Genomic DNA, 20,483 nt, shown 5'->3' on the forward strand with positions numbered 1-20,483 from the left:
CCACTATGTCATTTTGGAAATCTTGACCTTTTCCATTTCTGACCTGAACCATTTTGCTTTTCTTTGACAATATGGAGGTCCCCCATTTCCAGGGCTCACTACCATCTTGCCAAATTTAGTTTACATATCCAATAAACTTAGCCCATTGCAATTCAGAACTCATGAGCTTAAAGAGAACGTTCCTGGCAGTAGGGGTTCCAGATGTGGGCCATCACAACTCACTCAAAATCTACATAGTCTATAGTCTAGACAATATTAAAAGGTTTGCAGAGTACTTTACCCATATCTTATTTGGATTCATAAGACCTCAGTTCAAATCCCAGATCTGCCATGTTCAATCAGTGTGATCTTGAGCAAGTGATCACTTTATCTCTTGGAACTTGGTGTCCCCATCTGTAAAATGGGGGAGTTAGACTGGATGACCTTTGAGATCTTTTCTAACTCCAAATCTATGCTACTGATTGCTCCAATATCAGAGGTGATGGGAACATTAGTATTCCTTTTCGGTGCTTGTCCCTAGTTGTACACATTTTAAAACATGAAAATGTTTAACACTTCAAAAAAATTAAGTTCATTAAGTAATGTGAAGTCTCCAAAATTCTCCTCCCCCACCAAATTCTTTCCATTTCCTTCAATTGGCTTCCTGGTTAGACAAAAGGGAACAGAGGATCTTAGAATGAGTGAATTGACCCAGTGACCCAAGAAGGGACTTGCAAAATCATCCAGGGGTATCCTGGTGGGGCCCTAAAGAGACTATGAAGGTCCTGCTAAGTCTGGGCAGCTTTAGCTAAGGATTAGTTTAGTAAACTTCAGTGCCTCTCTGTCTAGGACTGGGTAGATTTCTGTTTTATAGATTGCTATTTCTGGTATCCTAATGTATTATTTCTAATTTTGCATATTCTTTCCCTCCCTTTTTATATAGTTCAATATCTCTCCTCTTTTTCATTGCCAAGTCCCTAAAAGAAATCATCTATATTCATTGTCTTAGGCTTCTGGCCCTTCCCACTCAATTCTCATTCCATTTTGGACTGACTTCCAGTCCACCAATGAACTGAAACTGCAATCACCAAGGTTATAAGTGATCTCTTAGTTGATAAATCTAATGGCCTTTTCTGCTCTCCTTCCTCTTTAACCTCCTGGTAAGCTTTCCAGGCTGTTGAACATTCCCTCCTCCTGGATATTTTTTTCTCTCTCTTGGCTTCCCTAACATGGCTCCTTCCTGGGTCTCCTCCTACAGGTCTGACTACTTCTTAAGTCACTTTGCTACCCATAATCTGTCTCCTGCCCCTAACTTTGGGGGTCTTCTAAAGGCTCAGAACTGCCCTCTTTACTCTTTCTCATTGCCTTAGTGATGTCATCAGTCATGGGGGAGGGGATGTGAGGGTGAATGAGGGGGGAGTTCTATTTTCATTTCTATGCAGATGACTTACAGAACTATATATTGCTGTTGTTCAGTCATTTTCAGTCATGTCCAATTCTCCATTACTCCATTTGGAGTTTTCTCGGCAAAGATACTAGTATAGATTGTCATTTCCTTCTCTAGCTCATTTTATAGATGAGGAAACTGAGGCAAACAGGGTTAAGTGACTTGTCCAGAATCATACAACTAGTAAGGGTCTGAGGTTGGATTCAAATTCAGGTCTTCCTGACTCCAGACCCAATGCACCCCACTTTGTCACCTAGCTGCCCAAAGATCTATAAATCCATTACCAACTTCTCTCCTTAACTCTATTATCTGCTAGATATCTCCACCTGATTGTCCTGGAGGGATCTCAAATTTATCATGTCTAAAACAGAATTCTACATTCCTTTTGAATCCCATACCCCCATCAGACTTCACTATTTCTTTTGGTGGAGTGACTATCTTTCTCTAACTTAGTTATACAACATCTGAATCACTTTTGACTGTTTTCTCTTTCCTTTCTCTCTCTCTCTCTCTCTCTCTCTCTCTCTCTCTCTCTCTCTCTCTCTCTCTCTCTCTCTCTCTCTCTCTCTCTTTCTTTCATCACCTATAGTTAAATCTGTTGCCAGGCCTTGTTAGACCTTTACAATAGCTCTGGTATGTATCCCCATTCTCTCCATTCAAACAGATTCTACTTTAATTCTGATCTTCACTTAAGTGATCATTCTTCCTCTGGGCTCTTTGCTCTTCAATCCTCCACAAAATTGCCAAACTGATCATCCTCAAAAATAAACTGATTGTGCCTCTTCTAAAGTAGGAAAACCTCAGTGGCTCCCTACTGCCTTTAAGGCATACCTCTGCCCAGCCTTCATTGCCCTTACAACTGTACTTCCCATTTACCTTTCAAGGCTTATTTCACATTATTACTCTTCCTGCATTTTCCATTACAGTTAAGTTGACCTACTGCCCTATACATGAAATTTTCCCCCTTTTCAGGCTGTCTTCCAAGTCTGGAATTCTTTTCCTTTTCATCTTCTTCTTTTAGAGTCTCTAGCTTCCTTCAAAGCATATTCCAGATGCCACTTCCTTACTATATTAAGACCATTCCTAAGCCCTCCTGCTACTAGTGATCTGTCCTTCCTAAAGTTATTTACTCAGTCTACATTTTGTATTTATTTATCTATTTACATACATGTTGTATCCTCTGGAAACTGTAATTTCCTTTTGGACAGATATATTCTTTTTCTAATCTCTAATAACAAGCATAGTAACTTGGCAGATAACAGGATAAATATTTGATTTTAGTTTAATTGAATGATCCCTTCTCACAAGGAGTATACAACCCAATTAAGGAAGCATTTTCTTCTTACTGTCCCCCATACCTGGAATGCTCCCACTTCTCCATTCTGACTACTGACCTCCCTATTTTCCTCTAAGTCCCAAGTAAAATTTTACCTTCTACAGGAAAGCCTTCCCTAATTCCTCTTTATTCCAGTGCCTTTTCTCTGTTATTTTTAAATTTATCTATTATATAGCTTGCATTGTATAAGTTTGTTTGCATATTGTCTCCCTAATTTGATTATAAGTTCCTTGAGGATAGGGTCTGTCTTTTACTTCTTTTTCTATTCCCCCCATCCCTAGCAAAGAAACTGAAAAAAATAGTGGGTGTGTAATAAATAATTGATGGATATAATTGTAGACAAACATGAAATTAAAGAAAATCTAAAGTTGGGTACTAGATTTCGTAGTATAATCTATAAGTGTTGGACAATGACAGAGAACAAACTTTGTTGATTGTTGATACAGTAGCCTAGGGAAGTTTTATTGGAGTTGTTGTGACCCTCTTGAATTTTGAGTATAGAATATGCATAAGCAGAGGTCTGTACTCCCAGAGGTGTGCTGGAGCTACCTCAAACTGAAAATTGATTGCTATAATTTCAGTGTAAGCATCTGCAATTCCCTATGAATTTAAAAAATGCTTCAAATCAGGACTTGCTCTATTGTTTTGTTAACTCTTTAGATTTAAGGTGATGAAGAAAGTATTAATTATGCAGATTAGGCCTACAGGTGTGTCATGGTTACATTTCTACCTTCAATCTACTCCCACTGTACCACCACTTAATGAGCTGGTTGTTGAGCTTTACTAACATACTCAGTTTGTTCTTCCCCTGGTGAGTTTCACATTCTAAGAACAGAAATAGTCCTGTTTCTTGAACTTAAGAAGTTGGTATCACCCAAGCTTTCCAGTTTGGGCGAAGGACTAAATACATATCCACTAGGAAGCAGTGGCTCTGCCATAGCCAATGTAGTCCTACAGGAAATGGAATCTCTTAAGGGACCTCCATCACAAACTATATCAATGTCACACTCTCAAGAGCTTAGTCTGATACTGTTTTCATATTAATTGCCCAATTAATTAATTGGGTATTAGAGTAGAAATTCCAGGGAGTATCTTCCACTGGCATTTCCCCAAAATGGACTCTCAAAAACTATTTTTGAGGGAAGGACCCCATCCATGAATGGCACAGAGAAGTGGTCCCGGTTTTGACTTTTTGTTATTTTTCAGTCTTTTTATCAATGACCTCTCAGAATGACATGGGACAACTATGGAAGTAATGTGGTACCTGTTCCTGGAGATCTTCCAGTAGAGAGAACATATGTCTGTTTGGATAAATATTTGACTTACATGACTTCTGAGATCCCTTTTAACTTAAAGATTTTGTGATTCTGAGGTGGTGGGTGGAAGATCCTGGGGGAGGAGGAGAAGGGACAGCTTTAGAGAAGAAACTCTTGGGGAGCAGCAGGGAAGACAGGCTAAATATAGGAGAAGTGAAATGGTATAACAGGAAGTAAAGTAATCTCCTGAGAGAAAGGTTGAGAGGAATGAGGTCCAAAGACTTGGAATTATGATTATGGAGAATTCCAGGGCATCAAGAATAGATGAATAAAAACATGAGCAGCAGACTAACTTGCAATTGGACAGACTGAATCTGTAATGGGAAAAAGTCTGCCTTAGTCTTTCTCTAGTAATACTCTGTAACTTCATAAAACAGGGAAGGCAGAAACTGGGGCTGGAGGTTAGCATAAGGGAGATAAGGAAGTCTTTAGTTTTGGAAAGATAAATTTTATGATTAATAGATTTGTATCCTCTTCCACTGATGCGGATAGCAACAGATCAAACCTGAGGACTCAGCATGATATGATGGTCAAAGATCAGAGATTCCAATGTCAATCTCATGCTTACTACCTGTGAGACTTGAAAATCAGTCGCCCTACCCTCTGAGTTCTAGATCCATCTAAGAATGGAGACCAGCCAGCAGGCTGCTCCTGGATGATGACAATGATGATAATTCACATTTATATATAACACTTGAAAGTTTGTAAATCCCTCTTTGTCCTGGGCATTGTGCCCAGGATTACAGACCTAACTGAGGCCCACCAGAGAGCGGTCAAGCTATGTTAACTCCCTGGAGCCAAAGAGGGCTCCCACATTGCAGTCAGGGTGACTGGGTCTGGGGGAAGGTTATTTCAGCTGCTTCCCTTCTTTGGGAAATCCATTTGGTATTTTCCACTCCCCTCCCATGTTGCTCCCTTCTCTTCCAGGCCCGGACTGCTGAATGGGCAGAGTTCTTGCTAAATTCCTTCCACTCACCACACGGCAGACTGCGTGAGGCCAGAACCCAACCGGCAGTGGTGTGTGTGTGTAGAAATACAGGCAAAGGGGGTTGGAGCTGAGGTCACTCCTGGAGAAGTCGGGGGTGGCTGACTAGAGCAAGCCCCCAGGGAGACAGAGTGATTGGGTTTCCCGGACTGACTCAAGCCAGATGAGTAATTTTGCAGTCGACATTTTTGGGAAGAAATGTGGCCATTTTGTAGCCTCTAAATTAACTCAAGTACCTTTTGCAAAGTAGAGAGAAATGAGTGTAAGCTGTCAACACAGTTAAAGCAACACCACCTGGAAACCTGGATAAAGCTCCTGTCCCTGCACCCCAAACCCGAAGGGGATCTCTTCAATTCTCACTGGTTTTCTGCTCCTAGTCTTAGCCTAGTTTTTGGGATCCTCTGGTTTCTTTCCCACCCAGCATTCCCTCCCCCCTTCAAATTCCAGACACAGGAATGGAGAAAAATCCCTTTTCCTTAATACAAACAAGACTAAGTGAGGATTAAAAAGGGGGAATTAGAGGGAAAAGTATAAAGAAATAGAAGTTATAGTTATACCTTATTTGGCAGTCTTATCAGCTCTCTTAGATTTAATTACCACCTCTATGTAGATTCCTTTCAAATCTACCTCTCCTACCCAACTTTCCTATTAACTGCAATCTCACAGTCTCCAATTGCCTTTTAGAAATCACAAACTGGACATTTAAACATATTCAAAACAGAACTCAGTATCTTTCCTATAAACTCTCCTCTCTTTTTCCTCCACTTACTCTCTTACAATAAAGGGCAATGTCATCCTCCTAGTCCCTCAGGCTTATACCCTAGGAGTCATCCTGGACTCCTCACTAATCTCCCCCCCCCCCCCACCATATCACTCTGTGGCCAAGGCTTGCCAATTTCCTCTTTGTGCTATCTCTGCAATATGTCACCTTCTCCCCTCTGATTCTCTATGCAGACCCTCATGAGTCTCCTTCAACTCAAATCCATCCTCCCTTCAGCCACTAAAGTAATTTTCCTAGAGAACATTCCTAAAGGTACAGCCATATCAAACACACACACACACACACACACACACACACACACACACACACACACACAACATAGTTTCTTTATTGCCTCCATGATCTGTGTAATCTTCAAACAAAATGTCCCCTCCTACCTTCCCAGTATTCTTATACCTATCTCCCCAACATAGATTCTTTGTTGTAAGGACACTAGCATCTTGGTTGTTCCACAAACAAGACACTTCTCTTATGCATTAACTTTCTAGAAATGAATATCAAATAACCTATGCTTCTATTTGATCCAAACACACCTTTGTCCACCACCATATATATATATATGTATATAGTCTTCTATTAGAATGTGAGCAATGCAGGGTCTTACTAGATTTTATTTCTTATCCCCTACATCTAGGGTAGTACCTAGGACATAATAAGTGCTAAATAAATGCTTGTCTATTAATTTATTCATATGACCACAAAAGAAAGTTGGCTGGTCATACAGCTGAAATTTCTGTACCTCTTGAGTGCCACTCTGGTACTCACAATATATTAAAAGAAATAGAGAGGGGCAGCTAGGTGATGCAGTGGATAAAGCACCAGCCCTGGAGACAGGAGGACCTGAGTTCATACACTTAATAATTACCTAGCTGTGTGATCTCTTGCAAATCACTTAAATCACCCTGTGATGTCATTGGTCCTCTTCAGAAGTGAAGGACAAACAACAATATTAGTCTTGCAATTGGTTGGAATTTGATTATTGTTCTCAGAGCAAGAAGTACAAAGTTAGCATGGAGAGAAGATGGTTAAGGAACAGAAGCACAGTCAAGCAGATGGGGGAGCCTGGGTCAATCTAAAAATACTGAAGGCTCACTAATCAGAAACTCAGGAACCCAGGACTATAAGAATAGGTAGACAGAATCTGAAGAACAGGAGAGCAAGAGCGAGAGTGAGAGCAAGAGAGAGAGAGAGAGTGAGTGAGTGTGTTTGTGTGTGTGTGTGTGTGTGTGTGTGTGTGTGTGTGTGTGTGTAATGATTTCCTCTAAGCAATCTTTCTCTACTCTTTGAAGCCTCTCAGCAGATGAACTAAATCGAGTCAAGGGTAACTCAAATCCATTGTTGAGTTGGGGGATGTCCACCCCAAGTAAGTGAAGTCTTCTCCCCAGAAGAATAGTTGGATAAGAACAATTTGTTCCAATGGCTGAGAAGGTGACTGAAACAAGTGCTGTAGAATACTTACAGCATGTTCAGCCATCAAAGGTGCCAATGTCATCTACTGTGCCCTGGACCATTGCCATCCACTGAATTTTGATGACTAGAAGAATGAGTTTGATGACTCTATGCAATTCCAATTGGAATTGCAATTCCACCTCACTTAAATCACTCTGTGATGTCATTGGTCCTCTTCAAAATTGAAGGACAAACAACAACAATCTTAGTCTTCCAATTGGTTACATTAATTGTAATGTTACTGAATTCTGTTCTGCTCATTCTGTAATATATACTATGATTCCTTGTGCTCAGAATTTCTTTTTTGGTTATGTGAGTATACAGTATCTATTCCATATCTGATTCATGTATTATATTGGTACCTTTTTAACTTCTCCCCTTTTTAGGGGAAAACACTAGACTAGAGATAAAAAAGTAGAATTGTCCCTGGAGTCTCTGAAGTCTGGGAATGTTGAATCAGTGAATCTAAGAAATGAGGACCCTACTTTCCCTAGCAAGAAGACAAGCTTCTACAGCAATGAAGACACCAATAAAATCATATGGCTGGGAAAGAGGGAAGGCCGGGTATACTATGCCCCTGTAAGACTAAGCAGAATTTGCCTCTCTGCGCTAAGCTAGATATCATTGACTTCATCTGTTAAGAATCTCTTCCTTCCACCAAAGCCCAACTCAAATGCCACTCCCTACACGAAACCTGTTTTCATTTCCCCCTTCCCAAAGCAGTGCTAGCACCTCATCCCTCCATCCTGATCAAATAACAGTTGTTCTTTCCACATCTCATGGGATGGAGGTGCCCCAATAATCTGGAAAATCCATGTAAAATTTTTGACCCTCCCTTTGTACCAAAGAAGTTAAATTTTTTTCTTTTTCTTTTGTGAATTGTTTATAGTATCTTATTGCAAAATTTGGGTTATTTGGTCATAAACTTTGCATGCCATCTGCAGTTTCTGCAAAACTCAAAAAAATTCTCATTTTATTTCTTATACCCACCTATAGTATAGTGAAACCTCTCTGGGGAAAGTGTTGATGTGGAAGAGATAACTGAACCTTACACTGTTTATTTTTTTGGTGTCTATAATGTTTCTCCTAAGTGAATATAGGTTTCTTCAGGGCAGGGATTGCTGTGCTTTTTATCCTTGTATTCCTTGCATATAGTAAGCATTTATTAAATGCCTATTGATGAATAGAAGATACTTCTTGCCTACCTGTCATCATTGGTAATAGGTTGCAATCTTCATAAACCTACCATGCATTTGTCTGTTGTGTATTGGATCACTTGCATTAGATAAGTGGTTTTACTCTTAGATATAGTTAAATTCACCTGCTTCCTCTCTGTTTAAATGATATCTAAGTTTAAATGATATCTCACCCCAGTCCATGTAGTGTTTAAGGGTTTTGCTGTTTAAGAACAGTAGTCTTTGCCATCTGCTTCTTCATTATTCTGAAATAGCTGCCTTTCCTTTCTGGCTCCAAAGATAACCATCAGAGTCATAACTAGGAATTCTAACAATTAAGACAAATTCAGTTTATAGGGACCAGAAGATGGAACTTTAGTTTCTGGGCATGATGTAATAGTGTCAAAGGGCAATGTGGTTTGAATTTGAGGAACTAGAAGATCAGGGTGGTTGATGGAAGTGAGGGTTGAAATGGAAAAGATTCAGATACTGAATTTCTTAGGGAGAATTAAAAAAGAGACCCAAAGACCACAGATGATAGTGCCAAAGATCTAGACAGGACAGATAGCATATAGCAGGTGCTAAGTAAATGTGCTAGGGATTATATTGGACTCTGAGAATGTGGATTTAAAAATATGAAACAGGTCCTGCCTGTGGTGAGTTTATATTCTATCAGAAAAGGCAATATAAATATATGCATATGTAGTTATATAAAAACAAAGATAAGCATATAAGCTAAATAGAAAAGTAATATTAGGGAAGGAAGACACTGGTAGCTGTGAGAATCAGGAAGGACCTCATGTAGAAGATGGTGTTTGAGTTGCATCTTATAGGAAGATGCATGCTTCTATGAGGCCAAAGAGAGGAGGGATTGTATTCTAGACATGGGAGATGACCAGTGCAAATGCACTGAGAGGGGAGAACAAAGTAAAGACCAGTTTGACTAAAGTATAAAGTGTGGCCAGGAGGAAAGGTGGTGGTTGCTAAATGATGGTGGGAGAAGGATAGTCTGGAAGTGGCAGTGCAGAGCAAGGGATATTCCAGCTCCTCCTCTGGCTTGAGTTACTATGGGGATTTGGAGGAAGGAAAGCAACAGGAGGGAAGAAATAGTCAGCCTTCAAGTGGACCAAGAAATGAGTCTATTTTCTAGAGAAATCAAGGTTTCCCAAAGTATCAGGAGGTAGAATAAAGTGTCAGTTGGAGCTCAAGGATGAAGGAGAGTTTTTTATAAACCCAGGAGCATTCCAAAGGATGGAGTGGAAAGGAAGGGTAGATTAGGATAAGAGCTGAGTTTTCTTTTATAGGAGGTAAAGTTGTGGTGGGGGAGGAGGTTAGGGGCCTTGTCATGCATAGTACCTTTATAATTGAAGCTGATCCTGGGTTGATCTGGGGTGACCCATGCATGTATCATAGGTCCCCAGACCAGACAATCTACTTCCAGGGGACAGCAGGACTCAGGTGAGGAAATGACAACAATGAAGCCCTCAGAATCGGGGCGGGGGGGAAATTAGCACCCAAGAACAGGCTAGCTAGTTGTCTATGGACAAGGCATTTGACCATTCTGAATTCCTTGCCTTCCTCCTAGAGATTCTAGGTAGTCAAGTGAGATCATCTGAGAAAAGTGGGAAAAAAAATTCAATTCTCAGAGGATAAAGAGGGAAATAAATCCAGGACTTATTAGTGGTAGCAGAACATTATGATTACTATTTCCAGTAATAATGTGAAACCAACAGAGTAATTTTGCAATCTGCTATTTTGGAGAAGGAATGTGGACATTTGAAACTTAAAAAGTGATCCAAACACTAGGTCAGTGAAGAAGATTTAGAAAGGAAAGAGAATTTCAAGGTGATCTAGTTTAACCACCCCTCACTATAGGAGTGAGGACATTTTCTGCCAGAGATGTTGAGTGATTTTTGCCCAATGTCACACTCATAACAAGCAGCAAAGCCAGAATTCAAACCCATGTTCTCTTGACTCCAAAACTACTGCTTTTTTGCACTGTTATGTTCACTCAGAGTTGAAAGGGACTTCAAAGGTCATCTTAACCAACCCATACCTTAACAAGAATTTGTTTTACACCTTCACCTTGCAAGCTGACCCAGGGGATAGAGGACTAGGTTTGGAATCAGAAAGTCCTTAGATCAAATCCAATCTCAGAAACATCTTTTTTTTTGTTGTTTTTTTCAAGGCAATGGGGTTAAGTGACTTGCCGAAGTTCACACAGTTAGATAATTATTAAGTGTCTGAGGTTGGATTTGAACTCAGGTTCTCCTGACTCCAGGGCCAGTCTATATCCACCAAGCTGCCCTCTCAGAAAGATCTTAACATGTTACCTTGGGCAAGTAACTTAACCTCTTTTGGTAACTAGCAAAAGAAATGACAAACTATTTCAGGATCTTTGCCAAGAAAATCCTTTGGACAGAAATCCACAGGGTCATGAAGAGTCTGATATAACTGAACAACAACAACCACCATCATCACCACCACCAACAACAAATGGTTATCTGGGTTTTAGCTGAATACCTCCAAGGATCATGAACCCACTACTTTCTAAGGTAGCCCCTCCTACTTTTGAATAGAGTTCATTGTTAGGAAGGCTTTCCAGACATCAAACTTAAATTTACTGCTTTATAACTTCCATTTATTGCAGATCATCCTAGTTCTGACCTTTGGAGCCAACTAGGAAAATCCTAATCTCTCTTCCATATTGCAATCACTTAAATTTTTGAAAATATGTTGCATGTCTCCCTACTTCCTCAAATCCCTTCTCAAAATTAAACATCCCACACTAATACATTATTGGTGGAGCTGTGAACTCATTCAACCTTTTTTGGAGAGCAAATTGGAATTATGTAAAGGGCAACAAAAATGTGCATACCCTTTGATCCAGCAATGCTACTACTGGGTCTATACCCTGAAGAGATGATGAAAAAGGGTAAAAACATCACTTGTACAAAAATATTCATAGCAGCCCTGTTTGTGGTGGCAAAGAATTGGAAATTAAGTGAATGTCCTTCAATTGGAGAATGGCTTAACCAACTGGTATGTGTATATCATGGAACACTATTGTTCTATTAGAAACCAGGAGGGATGGGAATTCAGGGAAGCCTGGAAGGATCTGCATGAACTGATGCTGAGTGAAATGAGCAGAACCAGAAGAACACTATACATCATAACAGCAACATGGAGGTGATGATCAACCTTGGGACTTGCTCATTCCATCAGTGCAATAATCAGGGACAATTTTGGGGCTATCTGCAGTGGAGAATACCATCTGTACCCAGAGAAAGAATTATGGAGTTTGAACAAAGACCAAAGACTATTACCTTCAAATTAGGAAAAATCCATCATCTTATGTAATTTTGCTATCGCATACATTATTTTTCTTCCTTAAGGATATGATTTCTCTCTCATCACATTCAACTAGGTCAATGTATACCATGGACACAATGTAAAGACTAACAGAATGCCTTCTGTGGGGGGGTGGGGGTGGGGGAGGCAAACAAGATTGGGGGAAAATTGTTAAAACTCAAAATAAATAAAATCTTTCTAAAAAAATTAAACATCCCAAAATATTTCACATGGCATGATCTTGAAACCTTTAACAAGATTTTTGGATTGGGAGGGGGAGTCTAGAGATGTGCCTTCTATTGCTTAGTAGAGAATCTCTAAGTTTGGGGAAAATCTGGAACCCTCTGTGACTTAGGATACCAACATATTTTTCACTTGGCTCATGACTCCCTTCACCATCCTGGTTGCCTTCTTCTAAATGCTGTAGACCCTTTCTCTGATTCTGTTCATGGAATTTGAAAAGAAGTATAAAATGAAAGGGTTGGATTCATCCATTTTTATGATGCCTTCCAGCTCTGACACTGTAATTTTGTGGTTCTTATTGTCCTTGCCCAGCATCAGAAGAAGAAATTCAGTAAAAGGCCTCTCTACCCAGTCAGGGACAAGATGGGTTCTCATCCATTCAGACAAGATGAGTGAACCACTGATGAATACTCAGAGTGACCTCATCAGAGGTTCATTAACTACCACAGGATGGACCAAAAACCATAGCTGAGTCACAGTTCAGACAGCCTAATCAAATCCAGACCCTTGTTTGAAAGAGTGAGATCTTTACACCCAGGAATCATTAAATAGGGGTATGTAACCCCATGATTCTACAGAGACCCAGGGTTTCCCTCTAAAAAAGCAACTCTATGAAGCTCTCACCAATATCATGAGATACAACAGGTTATTAACATTTTTAGTGTGATGGTCCTCCAACCCACTAGCAGTCCTGTGAAACCTTTGGATTCTCTCAGAATAAAGTTTTCTATGATTTAAAATTTTTTATTTTTCCCCAATTATATGTAAAAACAATTTTTAGCATTCTTGGTTTTTTACATTTTGAGTTCCAAAGTCTCTCCCTTTCTCCCTCCCCTTCCCACTCCTTGAGAAGGCAAGCAATTTGATATAGATTATACATACATGTGCAGTCATGCAAAATGTATTTCCATATTAGCCATGCTGTGAAAGAAAACACAAACCAAACCCCCAAAACCTAATCACAACAACATGACAAAAATTTTAAAAATAAAGAAAAAGTTTCCTTTGACCTACATTTAGACTCTATTAGTTATTTCTCTGGAGACTGATAGCATTTTCACCATAAGTCCTTCTTAATAGTCTTGCATCATTGAATTACTAAAAATAGCTAAGTTGTTCATCATACAGTATTGCTGTTATCATGCACAATGATCTGTATCTGATCACTTCATTTTGCATCAATTTATGTGAGTCTTCCCAGATTTTTCCTGAGAACATCCTACTTTTCATTTCATATAGCACAATCATATACAACTTATTTAGTTATTCCCCTGTTGATGGTCATTCCCACAATTTCTAGTTCTTTAAGACCACAGAAAGAGCTGCTATAAATATTTTTGTATATATAAACTCTTTTCCTTTTTTATATTTTTTGGATACCTCATTAATAGTGGTATTGCTTGGTCAAAGTGTATGTATATATGTATGTATGTATGTATGTATGTATGTATGTATGTATGATTTTATAGCCTTTGGGAATAGTTCCAAATTACTCTAAAGAATGCTTGATTCAGCATACAATTTCACCAGTGTATTAATGACTCAATTTTGCCACATCTGTTCTAACATTTGTCATTTTCCTTTTCTGTCATAGTTAATTTGATAGAAAAGAGGTGGTAACTCCAAGTTGTTTAATTAGCATTTCTCTAATCAATAGTAATTCAGAGTATTTTCATATGATTATAGATAGCTATGATTACTTTATATGAAAACTGCTTTTTCATATATTTGATCATTTATTAATTGAGGAATGGCTCTTATTTTTATAAACCTGGCTCAATTCCCCATATAATTGAGAAATGAGGTCTTTATCAGAGAGACCTGTACAAATTTTTTCAGTTATGACTCCTAACTCTGTATTTCCCTCCATTCTAGTTTCCCCATGTTTATTCTATTTTTTATTCTTTCACCCATCCTTCTTCAAAAGTATTTTGCTTGTATCTTTTACATATCCCAATCCACTTTCCTTCAGTCATCATCCCCACTTCTCTTATCCCCTTCCTCTCCTACTTTCCTGTAAGGTAAAGTAGATTTCTATACTCAACTGAGTATGTCCATTAGTTATTCCCTCTTTGAGTCAATTCCACCCCTTCTCCATTGAAATCTGGGACACTAATACATTGTTGGTGGATCTGTGAACTCATCCAACCTTTCTGGAGAGCAATCTGGAATTATGCCCAAAGGGTAATAAAGATGTACATACCTTTTGATCCAGCAATAGCACTACTGGGTCTATTCCCTGAAGAGATGATGAAAAGGGATAAAAACATCACTTGTACAAAAATATTCCTAGTAGTCCTTTTTGTGGTAGCAAAGAACTGGAAATCGAGTGAATGTCCATCAATTGGGGAATGGCTGAACAAATTGTGGTATATGTACATTATGGAACACTATTGTTCTATTAGAAACCAGGAGGGATGGGATTTCAGAGAAGTCTGGAAAGACTTGCATGAACTGATGCTGAGTGAAATGAGCAGAACCAGAAGAACACTATACATCATAACAGCAACATGGGGGTGATGATCAACCTTAATGGACTTGCTCATTCCATCAGTGCAATAATCTGCAATTTTAGAGTACTTGAAACAGAGTATACCATTTGTATCCAGAGAAAGAACTGTGGAGTTTAAACAAAGACCAAAGTCTATTTCCTTCAATTTTTTTAAAAAGTATCTTAAGTACTACATAAGTTTGCTATCTCTGTATTTTATTTTCTCCTCAAGGATATGATTTCTCTCTCAACACATTCAATTTTGATCAATGTATAGCATGGAAACAATGTAAAGATTATCAGACTGCCTTCTGTGGGGGGATGGGGAGGGAAGGGAGAATGGGGGGGGGGGAAATTGTAAAATTCAAAGCCTTACAAAAAATAATCCGTAGGGGTGGCTAGGTGGTGCAGTGAATAGAGCACCAGTCCCGGAGTCAGGAGTACCTGAGTTCAAATCTGGCCTCAGACACTTCATAATTACCTAGCTGTGTGGCCTTGGGCAAGCCACTTAACCCCATTTGCCTTGCAAAAACACAATAATAATAATAATAATAATAATAATAATAAACTACCACTGTTTATATTGGAAAACAAATAAAATATTAATAAAAAGACAATAAAAAATAATTCCCCCATCTTCCCCTCCACTGTAAAAGTTATTTCCTTCCTCTCCCTTTCTCCTTCTCCTTCTCCCTCATTTTTCTCTCTCAATTTTATTTTATTTTTTGATAACCATACCATCATATCTTACTCAGACCCATGCCCTCTGTCTATACATACTTCTAAGTGCTCTAGTCAGAAGACAGTTTTTAGGAGTTACAAGTATCACTTTCTCATGTAGGAATGTAAATAGTTTAACCCTATTAAACTCTTATGATTTCTTTCTTTTTACTTTTTAATGTGTCTCTTGACTTTTCTGTTTGAAAGTCAAAATTTATTTTCTTTTTTCTTCTTCTTTCTTTTTTTTTTTTTTTTGTTTTTTTGCAAGGCAAATGGGATTAAGTGGCTTGCCCAAGGCCACACAGCTAGGTAATTATGAAGTGTCTGAGGCCGCATTTGAACTCAGGTACTCCTGACTCCGGGGCTGGTGCTCTATCCACTGCGTCACCTAGCCTCCCAGAAAGTCAAAATTTCTAATCAACTTGGTCTTTTCATCAGGAATGCTTGGAAGCCTTCTATTTCATTGAATATTCATTTCCCTCCTGAAGGATTAATACTCAGTTTTGCTCAGTAGGTGATTCTTGTTTGTAATCTTTACCCATATGACTTCTGGAATATATTATTCTATGATCTTCTACCTTCTGATGTAGAAACTGCTAATTCTTGTCTTATTCTGATTGTGACTCTATGGTGTTTGAATTGTTTCTTTCTGACTGTTTGCAATTATTTTCTCCTTAACCCTCAGGCCAGGGATTTTGGCTATAACATTTTGGGATCTCTTTTAGGAGGTAAGTGGTGGATTCTTTCAATGTCTATTTCATTCTACAATATCAGGCCAGTTTTCCTTAATAATTTCCTGAAAGATGATGCCTAGGCTCATTTTTTCCCCCTTTGATCATGGTTTTTAAGTAGTACAATAATTTTTAAATTTTCTGTCCTGGATCTATTTTTCAGGTCAGGTGTTATTTAATGAGATATTTCACATTTTCTTCTATTTTTTTTATTCTTTTCATTTTTTTGTGTGGTTCTTGATGTCTCAGAGAGTCATTAGCTTCCACTTGTATAATTGTAATTTTTAGAAAACTTCAGTGAGCTTTGTATGTTCTTTTCCATTTGGCCAATTCTACTTTTTTTTTCCTCCTTGTCATTGTCAGTCTCTTTAATTCTAGCACCCAAAGCTCTACAAGGGCATATACTTTATCAACTTCGTGGGGCTGTTGTACACATTTAGTAGAGTGGTGATTGTGCAATACCACTTAGCATCTCAAAATCAGGGAGCATAGTCTTGAATTGTTTAAACACAATTCACAAAACTTTTAAAAAAATCAGAAGCCATCCACAGTTAAACAAAGAGTCAGCTTGTACAGTTTAATACTTCATGTAAATGGTCAGTCTCCAGTAAGGGTTACCGAATTTTGAGATCCACATCTTGTACCTGTACCTTGTACCACATGTTGTACCTGTGATAGTATCTTGGGCAGGGATGTGACTAGCCAAAAGTGGGCCCTACAAAAGCCCAGAAAAATAAAAGAGAAGTTTTACCACAGTTTCTGCAGCTTCCACATTTGCTTTTGTGTGTCAGTTAGAAGTGAACTGTGAGAATTAAATACTCATCTTTACATATACACAAGTTATGCTGTGAAAGCATATTGGCTTACAAACATATAAAAATACTTGTTAACTAGTTCGATAAGAAAATGATGTATAAAAGTATATAGCAAAAACATTAATCATCTCTGACCCTGGAAAGATCAATTCCATTTTTTTATATTACATCAAACCAAAAACAACTACAGTTTGTTTTCTTGAACCCCTTATCCAGAAATGCTCAAAAAGGAAGATAGACACAAATGATTGTTTGATGACCCCTTCCCCCTCAAATAAATGGCTGAGAAAGATCCCTAAGAACTGAAATGCTTGCATCCAGAGTGAGCCCAGGTATTTGGCCACAGAGAATACCACCATCATCAGCCTTACAGCACAAAAATGGCAGCAGTAGTAAGATCCCCTATAGCTCTTCTGGACACATAAAAAAAAATACAGTAGATGGTAGAGTGCTTCTGGACACTGGAAACCAGAAGATACAGTGATCTAAAAGGCCTAAAACACCTCATTTTGATAATTCATTTCAGTGGGCTTAAGGCTAACAAGTTGAAATCAAATTTTATTCTCTTGGGCAAAAAAGCTAATTCACATTTTCTCCCAAAACAAAACAAAAACCCACAACAAAAACTCCCTAGGTTTTGATTTAGGATGACAGTAGGCAATGTGATCTCAGAAGTTAAAAATTAACCATTTTGCATACAATGATTTCAGTTTGGAAAACAACTGGGGACTCAAGGGTGATTCATCCCCACTATGAGTGTAAGCCCTTAAAGAATTGTGTTAATTGTGTGTATGTGTGTCTATGTGTATACACACATATAGATATCTAGCTTAAAAAGAGTAATTGGATGGTCTTAGAGAAGCAGCCTTAGTGTTTCCATTAAGTCTGTCCTGACATGACCAAAAATCAGCACCATCACCATCACCACCAGCTCCAGGCCAAGATTCTTGAACTAAGGCTAACATGGTGGCCATTTCAAGGACATGCTTGCATAAGGCTAAAGAGGTACCCAACAGGATGTAAACTGGAGGGAAGAAAGGAGCAGATGAGGGCTTTTTTCTGGCAGTCGGCAGCTAAAATTCAGGGAATTCTTAAAAAATGACACAATGGCAGTCTTTCTTGTCTTTCTCTTTCCTTGCTGGTTCTGGGGAAGGAGGACATTCTTGCTCTTGAAATTTCCTGATAACCCGGACAAGTTCATGGAAAGCTTGGTCTACATTCATTCTAATTTTTGCAGATGCCTTCATGTATGTCACATTGAGTTGTCGTGCAAGTTGCTGCCCTTCTTCTTGTGTTACCTGTCTTTGATGGTCAAGATCTGCCTTATTACCAACTAAAATCATTGGAAACGCATCTCGGTCCTTTACTCTGAGAATCTGTCTTTGAAATTTATAAATTTCTTCAAAGCTTCCTTTATCAATGACTGAAAAGAAAGCCCTCTCCAGACCTCATATATTGTTCTCTCATTGTCCCAAATTCTTCTTGACCTGCAGTATCCAGAATATCAAGTCGCACTGCTCTATCATCTATCACACATTGTTTAGTATATGAATCTTCAATTGTTGGATCATAATCTGTGACAAAATAGGACTGGATGAACTGGATGGTGAGCGCCGACTTGCCCACGCCGCCGCCTCCCACCACCAGGAGCCGGTACTTCTCCTACCCGGAGCCGTCCCGCCAGTCCGCCGCGGCCATGGGGGCGCCCGGCCCCGCCGAGGCCCCGCTCCGCTCCCCTCTCCACCCCTCCGGGGCCAAGCGCGGCCCTGGGGCGCCGCGGCGGGGGCCTCGGGGACGGGCCGGGGGCCGCGGGCCGCGAGGCCGGGGCGCAGGCGCGCAGCCGCCGGGGCGCGAGCGGCGGGCCCGGCCCAGGCCCCGGTGCGGGTCGGCGCTCCTCAGCCTCCTCCGCGGCGGCCGGGCTGCGAGCACAGCCTCCGGAGCCGCGACCCAATTCTACTTTTTAAGAAATTTATCTCCTCAGTAAATTTTTATACCTTTTTCCATTTGACTAATTCTGCTTCTTAAGAAATCTGCCTCTTCAGTAAATTTTTTGTATATCTTTTTCCATTTGTCTTTTCAATGTATTCTTTTCCTCATTGAATTTTTGTACCCTTTTACCATTTAAGCAATTCTCTTTTTTAAATTGTTAATTTTGTTCAGTGTTTTTGTGCATTCTTTACCAAGCAAACTTTTTTCATCATTTTCTTGCATCACTCGCATTTCTCTTCCCAAATTTTCCTCTACTTCTCTTACTTGATTTTAAAAATCCTTTTTTTAGTTTTTCCATTATATTTTTCTTTGAGGTTTTAGATGTGGGAGTTTTGATTTTGTCATCTTCTTCTGAGTATGTATTTTGAGCTTCCTTGACACTATAGTATCTTTCTATAGTCAGAATTGTTTTCTATTGTTTGCTCATTTTTGTAGCCTATTTCTTGACTTTTAATTTTATACTTAAGTGAGATTATCCTTCCAGGGTGGAGGCTGTGTTTTCCCAAGGTTCAGTGCTTTTGTGTCACTGTTTTCATAACTATTTCTGAAGGTCTGTAAGCTTTCAGGTCTTCTAAGGGGTTATGATCTAAGAAGTGTACTTACTACTCTGCTGACCCACGCTCTGGTCTATGAGTTACCACAAACACTCTTATCTACCGGAATTGTGAACAGGAGTTCCAATCTACCATGGATATAAACTCTGGTGTACTAGTACTCTTCCTCATCCTAGGATTGCCATCCAGGACTGTGATCTGGATCCAAGTAATGGCAATGCAATAGAGTTCTATCCTCAGTACCAACAAAGGGACTCCTGTCAGCTTCTTCTGACCACTTGTCTGACCCTCTTAATGCTATAAATGTCCCCCAGGCCCCCTGCCCCTGAAACCTGTCCCACCAGCCCAGCTGCAAGAAGCCTGTAATTTTCCACTGTAGCCCACTGAAGTACTCTGACATCCTGTTTACGTGCCCCCTTTCTATCCCTATCCCAACACCTGTAATTGCAACGAATGTGCTTCCATGTTATCAGTTTCTTGCTTGGCTCTGTCTCTCGTACATGTGGTTCCCCCCCCTTCCTCACCTAAGTACAAAGTCCCTATGTAAAATATGAACCATGCACTATTTTAATTTGGATAAGAAGTAAAAAAGGATGTGGTCTTTCGGTATATAAGCTTGCCTGTACCTATGTCTTTTTTGCTATTGTCTTGGATGCTTCCAGATAATCAGCCCTTGATTCGAATAATTAAAGGCTCCTAAATTCCAATCGACTTGCCTAAATTCTTGTGGCCATAAATTAACATATGTACATATGTGGGTTGAGTCCTCTGGAAGCAGTGACTGTTGATTCCGTCACTTCGAAGATCTGCTCCTGGTTTGCTGGAGTCCACTTTGCGCTGGTATGTGCTTTCACTGAACTATGAGCTTCCAAATTATCTTGGGCTAAAAAATTGCTTCATCCCATCCTTTTGTGGGTTCATCACTCCAGAATTTGTTTAGAGCATTATTTTAAAGGTATTTAGAGAGGAATTTGGAGGCTCAGGTGAGTCTCTGCCTTATCTTTGCCATCTTGGTTCTGCCCCCCAATAATGTTTGTAAATGCATAAAATAAAACATAGGATTTCAAAGGAAACCACTTAAATAAAACTATCATTAGCAATTTTTAAGTCAAGTTTTTTTT

At 39.3% G+C, this 20,483-nt stretch overlaps 1 long non-coding RNA gene and 1 pseudogene across 2 annotated transcripts in view; one reads left to right on the top strand and one right to left on the bottom strand.

Annotated features, from left to right (window-relative positions):
• LOC141504802 (uncharacterized) overlaps nucleotides 1-20,483 on the top strand; it is a 66,649-nt gene that overhangs the window by 9,910 nt on the left and 36,256 nt on the right. The window lies entirely within an intron of this gene.
• On the bottom strand, nucleotides 1,921-18,517 carry LOC141504800 (ras-related protein R-Ras2 pseudogene; annotated as a pseudogene).

Source organism: Macrotis lagotis, chromosome 1 (assembly GCF_037893015.1).
Source record: "Macrotis lagotis isolate mMagLag1 chromosome 1, bilby.v1.9.chrom.fasta, whole genome shotgun sequence".
Lineage (NCBI taxonomy): Eukaryota > Metazoa > Chordata > Mammalia > Peramelemorphia > Peramelidae > Macrotis > Macrotis lagotis.